The sequence below is a fragment of the Panulirus ornatus genome, chromosome 49 (assembly GCF_036320965.1).
Source record: "Panulirus ornatus isolate Po-2019 chromosome 49, ASM3632096v1, whole genome shotgun sequence".
In the NCBI taxonomy this organism is placed as follows: domain Eukaryota; kingdom Metazoa; phylum Arthropoda; class Malacostraca; order Decapoda; family Palinuridae; genus Panulirus; species Panulirus ornatus.
Genome location: NC_092272.1, coordinates 5,180,555 through 5,190,200, shown reverse-complemented (window position 1 = coordinate 5,190,200; position 9,646 = coordinate 5,180,555). Strand labels below are relative to the sequence as shown.

Sequence of the window (9,646 nt, the reverse complement as noted above, 5' to 3'; positions counted from 1 at the left end):
GGAACAGTGTTCAGCTACCATGGTACGCCTCACTTTGCAAGTAACATTTTCTTGGCGTTTTATCTTGAATGATCGTCAGATTAATCTTCTTGATGAACTCGCGTTCGTTAATCGTGATTAGCGTGGCCTTAGTGGGATATATTGTCCGCTCAATCACGCGTAATATGTTAGGCTAATCCAGTGATTCACAACGGCTGGGTGAGTGAATGACTGTTATTATAATATCTTAAGATCAAGTAAAGATATTCTTCACCATAATCTCAAGCGAGAATATATTCTACTTGATCTTAAAGTAAACAAAATGTAGCTACGCTATGCGTGGCGATTCTACTCCTGTTCCACACGTATAGGATTACAACCTACTTAATCGTACTCTTGTTACTTACACAGTCACATTACTCAGGCAGACACATTCCTTATACTGCTCTCTCACAGTCATGCACAGTGGTTGGCGAACTCTTTGATCCTGCACAGTGCACAGGGCTCAGGCTAGACAATACTTACCTATTCAACACCTACACATTCGCCCCACACATCCAACACCTACACATTCGCCCCACATATTCAACACCTACACATTCGCTCCACATATTCAACACCTACACATTCGCCCCACACATCCAACACCTACACATTCGCCCCACACGTTCAACACCTACACATTCGCCCCACACACCACATCATTCTCTTGCCACTATCAAGCCAAATTTTGAGCACCAGTCGTTAGTCAAATTGGTTGGCCAATTTTCGTTTATTTTAAGCAAGAAGCAACGCAGCTTATCATCAAAGTACTGCCCAGCGCTACTGAATGATGATAATGCGATCATAGCTTGGCTAAGGGAAGGTCAACTTCTACAACATCAGTTCGATATTTGGTTCGTTAGCCAATTCTCTTCGCTGTCGTTACGTTAGCACAAAGAACAACCAACTTTTAAAACTTAGCAACTTGACAAGTTCTCAGGGAACTTATATTTTTATTTAATTCATATCAAACTCAGCGATTCCATGCAAACTGACACCCACGTCGTATGGGGACGTTCGAACACAACAATCCATCATTCTTTCGACCCCATACTTGCGCCAGATGGAACCCCCGCCCACACACACACACACACACACACACACACCCTCCTTATTTACTCATTAACCTCCGGGAAAACCAATTCGCTTCACTACCCCAATAATCACAACCCTTTTTCCTGTGTCATAATCAGTCGAGGAGATGCGTAATAATTCCTCGTTTTGCTGGAATTATGGAACTTTGTGTTGCGTACGAGCGTCCATATGGCTTCTGTTGGATGGTTAGGCTAGGCATGTGGTGGTTGGGTGGTTTAGCTTGGCTTGAGTGGGTGGCTAAGGTTGAGTGGGTGGGTAGGTTCGTGGGTGGTAGCTCCGTCTTGTGTTGGGTCCCTCCGTCATACTTACAGTGGCAGCATCACTCAGGTCATGGCTATGATGAATATTTCCTCCCAGTGGAACCCTAGCTGCTAGGACGTGCTGGGAGCCCAAGCTATGTGAATATTTGTACCGTTACGTATAGCTTCTGATATATTTACTTTGATAGTTGAACTTCCTACGTGATCTGATATGCATTAATGAGACAGAGATTATATTTGTTGTTTATTGATATTAAGTTACATGTATTTTGTGACCAATGACAATGGATTGTGTTCTTGCTGCTGCAGGAGGCAGACAGCTCATTTATCTGTGTTTGTACAACAAGTAAACTGGTGGCCAATCCTCGGTGGGGGGGGGGGTCACATGCCTGTCACTAAGGGAGGGACATGGTCGTCCCCCGGGATAATTCGAAGCGAGTTACAGGCTGTGAGATGGCTGGTCCTGGTTACAGTGTGGTGCTGTACGCCCTCCCTCACTCCCTCCCTAAGTTGGCAACGAATATATCTGCCGACGAGTGGAGGGATGAACCGCTAGGCCAGCTGTGTGACCTCTGCCACCGCCTGGGGTTCGAGCCTGCTAGCCTCTAGGATTTGTAGTTGGGTAGGCGTGTTATTGTCTAGATTTCATTTGAAATCTTCATCCGAGGAAAAGTTGATGATAAAGATTATTGCTTGTCTGATACACATCCTTCATCACGCCCACACTGGCCACGTCCACACCACACGTACACACCACCACACCACACCACGTCCACACCACACCACACCACGTACACACCACCACACCACGTCCACACCACCACACCACGTCCACACCACCACACCACACCACATCGCCACACCACACCACAGCACCACACCACACCACCACACCACACCACCACACCACACCCACTGTGGCGCGCCTTGATGCAATCTCTGTTCGTCCTGGGGATTTACTGTGAAGAGCTTACTGCTATCTCGTTCACTCTCTCTCTCTCTCTCTCTCTCTCTCTCTCTCTCTCTCTCTCTCTCTCTCTCTCTCTCTCTCTCTCTCTCTCTCGTCTCCACCTCAATCGCACCCACCCACAACCCTACTATCGACGTCTTGTACAACACGTTCCATCACAACTCCCGTGTGTTGTTGATGGGTTGCTCTTCTGTGTCACTGTATCCGAGGGTCAGTTTATCCGCTGTAATTTCAGTTTATTCGACGTATTATTTATACTTATATCCCAATTTCACTTCTTAATATCAAGTTATCTAATTTACTTTCGATTATCCGTTTTCTGTGGATGAACGTAAGAGATACGTTCTTTTTTTCATGGTAAGTATTTACGGTTACAGTCTCACATATATGGAAAAAAAATACCAATAATAATACGTTTTGTGTACGTTTTCGTCCGTCAATCTGTTCGTCCCTGTTACTCCCTCCCGTTTTCTTTCCGTGTCTTTTCTCAACCGAGCAAGATTAACATTAGCGTTAAATGTGTTAAAACTCGTACACTCGGATAAAATTGTGTTGTTTAGCGATGAGGATAATGTTAATTTAAAACCCACTTTGTAGTGGAGGGGTTAACAAGACTGCATGGGCCATGATATTCCATCATTAGCATACTTAAGTAGCTTTTTAAGTAGATGACCTCAGTATATCATTACTTATAGCTCATGATTTTCAAGATTCCAGTATGTGTTTATAGGATGCCAGTGGCAGCCAAGGTCGAATGCGTGTTGTTGGGGTGCCATTACTGGCACAGGTCGAATGTGTCATCATAGGGATGCTATTACAGGGATCAGGTCGGGTGCGTGTCTGTGGGATGCCATTCCCGGGTCAAGTCAGGTGTGTGAGGGGAGGTCATGGGTGTGTGGGGTCGACCCATGTGTGTATCTGGTGAGTGTAGTTGACGCTTTTTAAGGTGGATATGTGTGCGTGTGTTGTGCCATCGCACGGAAATTATCATAATCATTATTCGTAACTTTAATAACACTTCGACCTCCACAACACAACCCTATAACACCATAATACAAGCACATCATCCCCCCCCCCCCCTCATCCTTAGCCTAGCCAGCATCACCAGCAAAACACAACCCCACTCCCAACCTCCAGAAAAACACACCACCCACTTCAAATCACACAACCCCACCCTTACTGTGGCTCAACCCATAATCAAATAACCCCTGGCCATCGTAATCCTCTCCTCTCCCACTACACCCAGGCTTCTAATCACTGCTTTCATACATCAGCTGTTATGGATGTAAACATAATATTTACCAAGGTCAGTCCTGCCACTCATACTAAGGAAATGCACTTTTATATCTCTGATCCCTTTCGGCTGCCTAAACCGGAAATAAAACGGGGTTACTTTATTGTTTTGATCGTATACGTATATATATATATATATATATATATATATATATATATATATATATATGTTGGGGATGAGAGAGCTTGGGAAGTGAGTCAGTTGTTGTTCGCTGATGATACAGCGCTGGTGGCTGATTCATGTGAGAAACTGCAGAAGCTGGTGACTGAGTTTGGTAAAGTGTGTGGAAGAAGAAAGTTAAGAGTAAATGTGAATAAGAGCAAGGTTATTAGGTACAGTAGGGTTGAGGGTCAAGTCAATTGGGAGGTGAGTTTGAATGGAGAAAAACTGGAGGAAGTGAAGTGTTTTAGATATCTGGGAGTGGATCTGTCAGCGGATGGAACCATGGAAGCGGAAGTGGATCATAGGGTGGGGGAGGGGGCGAAAATTTTGGGAGCCTTGAAAAATGTGTGGAAGTCGAGAACAGTATCTCGGAAAGCAAAAATGGGTATGTTTGAAGGAATAGTGGTTCCAACAATGTTGTATGGTTGCGAGGCGTGGGCTATGGATAGAGTTGTGCGCAGGAGGATGGATGTGCTGGAAATGAGATGTTTGAGGACAATGTGTGGTGTGAGGTGGTTTGATCGAGTAAGTAACGTAAGGGTAAGAGAGATGTGTGGAAATAAAAAGAGCGTGGTTGAGAGAGCAGAAGAGGGTGTTTTGAAATGGTTTGGTCACATGGAGAGAATGAGTGAGGAAAGATTGACCAAGAGGATATATGTGTCGGAGGTGGAGGGAACGAGGAGAAGAGGGAGACCAAATTGGAGGTGGAAAGATGGAGTGAAAAAGATTTTTGTGTGATCGGGGCCTGAACATGCAGGAGGGTGTAAGGAGGGCAAGGAATAGAGTGAATTGGAGCGATGTGGTATACAGGGGTTGACGTGCTGTCAGTGGAGTGAATCAAGGCATGTGAAGCGTCTGGGGTAAACCATGGAAAGCTGTGTAGGTATGTATATTTGCGTGTGTGGACGTGTGTATGTACATGTGGATGGGGGGGGGGTTGGGCCATTTCTTTCGTCTGTTTCCTTGCGCTACCTCGCAAACGCGGGAGACAGCGACAAAGTAAAAAAAAAAAAAAAAAAAAAAAAAAAAAAAAAAAATATATATATATATATATATATATATATATATATATATATATATATATATATATATATATATGTGTGTGTGTGTGTGTGTGTGTGTGTGTGTGTGTGTATGTTTTCGCCATTTCCCGCGTTAAAGAAGTAGCGTTGAGAAAAGAGGACTGAGCCTAAGAAGGAAAAATCCACCTCACTTGTCCTCCTGTGTTAGACTCGTACAGGGTTGACACAGGAACTATCCATCTTAACAGATATAGTCTCTCGTCTGTGGTCTTGTGAAGGATAACTCCAACCTGGCAATGTATACAAGTCAGACCTGATTAATTAATAGTCTGGACGCTATGCACTCTCCTCTGTGATATGGGATTGAGTGAATCACTGTTAGCTTCGTTGCAGTACAAAGTGAACTTCATTAGTTCCTCTGACATATATCCTTTGTATGTGTAAAGGTTAACATATGGGTTTCTCGTGAGGATTTATCTAGTGGAAAACGTAGGACTTTTGTGAAATGAAATGTTATAATCGGTATCCCAGGCATTATTATGTAAATCTAAAGTATAGACGCTCCGGAGGAATTTACATACAGGGTGGTTGTAAATGAAAACCCTAGGGAATATTCATGTATTGCTTTGTTGAATAGCACAATAAGAATATTCAATTTTCGGAACAGCATTTTCCTTTTTATTTCGGTTTCTATTGAAAACCTTCACGACTGAAATTGCAATGGTTTTAAATCCAATGTTTTTGAACCTTTGGAAACTTCAGACAGCTGTCTGAGGGGTACGTAGAGTTCGTATTTATAATCCAGATCAAGTAATAAGGACGACGAATCTATCATTGTAGTCAGGAATGTCGACCAAATACGAATATTGCTCTATCATGAAAATGCCACATACAATCAAGTATTTTCACTCTTTTAAACTAAATTTTATAGTCGAAGAAAAACAGTTTAAAGTACAGTTTATTAGAATCATACATAATTAACGCAATATATTGATGAATATATCAAGCATTTCTCTCCATGTAAGATGCAGTAATTACCATCCTCAAGTATAAAAAACGGGAGTGCGAGCTGTGTTTGTTTATATCGAGGTAGTAGTGTGCCAAACTTCGACGTTGCCAAACATACACTTCATAAGTACCAAAACATATAGATTTCTCGATATCTGAACATAAACTGGTTGATACAAGGAGACTTTGATGGTCTGAGTGGTGAGAGGCAGCTGTTTAGACTGGCTCTGTCTGATACCCATTTATTTTGACAGGCGAAAACAGATTGTAAACACAAGATATGATCACTTGTATCCTAATACGAGACCGTGGCAGACTCGTGTGTGTGTGTGTGTGTGTGTGTGTGTGTTACTTATTTAAGTATTTCGGGACAAATTATGTAAATGTTTCATTAGTTTCATTTATCGGCTTTATGGGCGTTAGATAACCAGTTGAAGTTTGACAGTTTACGAACACTCTAGACTTGTGATTAAGTTTCGGTTATGGGACTTCATTGGTTCGAACCGTTCGGACCTTTACTCTACGCTTCGTTGATCTGGCAAGGCAATGAACTTAGAATATACATAGGATGATTCAGGGTTTTCGAACCGTTCGGACCTTTACTCTACGCTTCGTTGATCTGGCAAGGCAGTGAACTTCGAATATACATAGGATGACTCACGGTTCTCTGTGCATATTTGAGTAAGTTTGTAATTGTTAGTGAGAGCTCGTAAATTTTCCTGGGAACAAACGAAAATAGTCCCTACCGTAAATAACGAGCCCCTCCCGTAAGTAACGAACCCCTCCCGTAAGTAACGAACCCCTCCCGTAAATAACGAACCCTCCCTTAACGAATGGCAGGCTGGTTGAACTACCCAGGTTCACACACAGTTTGCAATTTACATTAACTATATATAAACCCTGACTGCTGACAGACAGACCTGAAGTCAAAAAAGAAAAATGTATTTTTGAAGCCATTTTTTTATATTACTTTTTTTTTTTTTACAATGAAACTGTTTCTTTTTTTAATATTTTTAAAGGGAAATCATGCCTTATGATTGAATAAAATCCTGCCATCAGGAGATAATTTAAGTCCGTAAAGTTTACGGTATATATTAGGATGTATGTAAGGCTAATTCAAAAGAGATTCGTCTAAACCTTCGCATCTCGATTTTGGATGAAGCTGCTTCACTGCTTCACTGAGGCTGCGACCCGCAGGCCTACATACCCAGTAAGAGCCTCAATGATGTGTTGTGTTTTTGAAGATATTAATTCATTCATTTCTTGAGTTTTAATCTGGTTGGTCCAGATTTTTATTTTCTGCAGATGTTGTCCAATATTAAACATAATTTTATAGTACACGTACATAATTTTAATGGCCCTTGAATTTATTCTTCTGCAGTTGAATCTATGAGACTTTATTCACACACACACACACACACACACACACACACACACACACACACACACACACACAGACGAGGTCCCCCCCAACCCCCTACAACTATTGTAGAACTTGTATACGTTAAATCAAATCCACGATCTCATTCTTCAATAGACGAATCACACGCCTGACCTGATTATTACCCACAATGCCCCACTGCAGTTGCCGACGTGCAATTATTGAGTTACTGGCGACGGGAGTTCCGTGTCTGGGTAGTGTCCAGAGGACTGGCTGAGTAGGAAGGCTTGTTGCCCAGGTTGAATGTCTTGTTACCAAGGGGCTACATGACCACAGGAGACCCCTCACTGTACTGTAGATTTATGTAAGTTTACTGTTGTAGTAGAAAGTTATGTATTCTATCTCTGTTTTTCCTTTATAAATCTATTTTTTGGTTTTGTGTGTATGAATATTTGGTGTGTATGTTGTCTGCCTTTGTTTATACGAAAGGTCGTATGCGCTATGTTATGTAATGAATGGATTATGTTAATTGTGATTATTTTTGATCAAGCACAACATACGTGTTTGTGTTGGTTTCTTTGTTTTTTTATATGTAAAAATACCGTATATACTTATAGACACATAACACTTAAAAACACATAATATTCCACATTTTATCTTAATATGTAATGCTTCCCACCCCATCATGTACTTATCTCTGTGTATTGCCTGAACATCCAGGGTCTCTCTCTCTCTCTCTCTCTCTCTCTCTCTCTCTCTCTCTCTCTCTCTCTCTCTCTCTCTCTCTCTCTCTCTCTCTCTCTCAGCTGTGGTCGTGGTGGGGAATAACCATCACTATTCAGGTGTTTACAGCACACATCCGGGTCCGGCATACGCACACGTTATCATAACCTAACATTATCTACGTAAGAGCCCAAGAGTGGAACCTCAGTGGACCACGCGTTCGAACCCCATTGTACGATAGTATGTCGTCTTCTGAACTCCCTTCTGAAATTCTGAGGTTAAACACTTTATTGCAGTCATTGTATGTCCTTAGACTTTGTGTTACGGGAATTACGCTCAACGTGTCCCACTGGCCACAGAGAGAGAGAGAGAGAGAGAGAGAGAGAGAGAGAGAGAGAGAGAGAGAGAGAGAGAGAGAGAGAGAGATACATACGGTGGGCTTTAATTAGAGGCGTCAACAGCAACTTGCAACAAGAACAAAGTTGCAGAGCAACACACACACTCGGGAACCACCTCACGTACTTAGACCTCATAGCGCACTCTCTTAAGACCAACTTAATAATAATAATAATAATAATAATAATAATAATAATAATTGTAATAATAATAATAATAATAATAATAATAATAATAATAATAGTAATGATAATAATAATGAATGATAATAATAATAATGATAGTAATAATAATAATAATAATAATAATAATAATAATAATAATAATAATAATAATTTTTTTTTTTTTTTATACTTTGTCGCTGTCTCCCGCGTTTGATAATAATGATAATAATAATAATAATAATAATAATAATAATAATGATAATTTCTGTAGTTACTCGTAGAATAATAACATTCGATGACATTTTGAAATGATCTCGAGTCTTCTTAGGACCAGAATACATGCGACAACATTGCCTTCCAAATATACAACACTGTGCGTTCGCAGTCTGTCTGATATGGACACAAAATACGAGTGTAAGTCTCAACCATTATCCCGTCAGTCTGTTTGAGCATCTCAGAGTTTTCTAATTTATCATCTGGAGTGTTTATCTCTCTCTGCCCCAGACTGTCCCCCTTTAAATCCATCCAGGATTCACCCTCACCACGTACACCATCATGATCATCATCATCACTATCGCTCACAATACCGTCACCATACCAGCGCGGCGCCATGAGCTTCGTCCCCCCACGTAGGACGTGCGAACACCACCACAGCTTATCGCATACTGACCCTCTCCCACCACCCAGATGTGGCCTTGCTTGCTCTCTCCTCACCCTCACCCCTCCTGTGTGGGGATGGGAGGAGACATTTAACTCAGTTGCCGTAATTGCGATCACGATAACGATATTATACGTTATGACAGACACACACGCGCACACACACACACACAGGGCGCCGTCGGAAGAGGTGGCGAAGGTTTAAAAATAAATAACTATAGGAAGTTACACTGATATTAACCACACATGGCAACTGCACCCACCGTGAGCTGCCAGTTCGTCTCATTTCAGGTCGGACAACCACATTGTACGTTCGATGACTTACTGGCCATTGTAGAGCTTTGCTATAAAGCTTAGCCGTACAGTATCCCCAGCTTTAGCTAGTAAGACATCCTCTAATGTAGATATATAACCGCCAGGTCATGACGACGAGGGTGATAGGAAAACAGGAGGGAATAACTTTCAAACCAACGCGTCTCACTGACTCACTGGC

The 9,646-nt window shown here is 41.8% G+C and overlaps 1 protein-coding gene across 3 annotated transcripts in view; it reads right to left on the bottom strand.

Annotated features, from left to right (window-relative positions):
• LOC139764351 (lachesin-like) overlaps window positions 1–9,210 on the bottom strand; it is a 29,807-nt gene extending 20,597 nt beyond the window's left edge. The window contains exons 1-2 of one of the 3 annotated variants that reach the window (XM_071690878.1): window positions 9,095–9,210; window positions 1–194 (exon numbers count right to left, since the gene is read on the bottom strand). The exon at window positions 1–194 is cut by the window's left edge and continues 206 nt beyond it. The gene's annotated coding sequence lies outside the window, so the exon portion shown is untranslated. The remainder of the gene's footprint in view (window positions 195–9,094) is intronic. The other 2 variants (XM_071690880.1, XM_071690879.1) reach the window with 2 other exon arrangements.
• Between the last annotated feature and the right edge of the window lie 436 nt (window positions 9,211–9,646).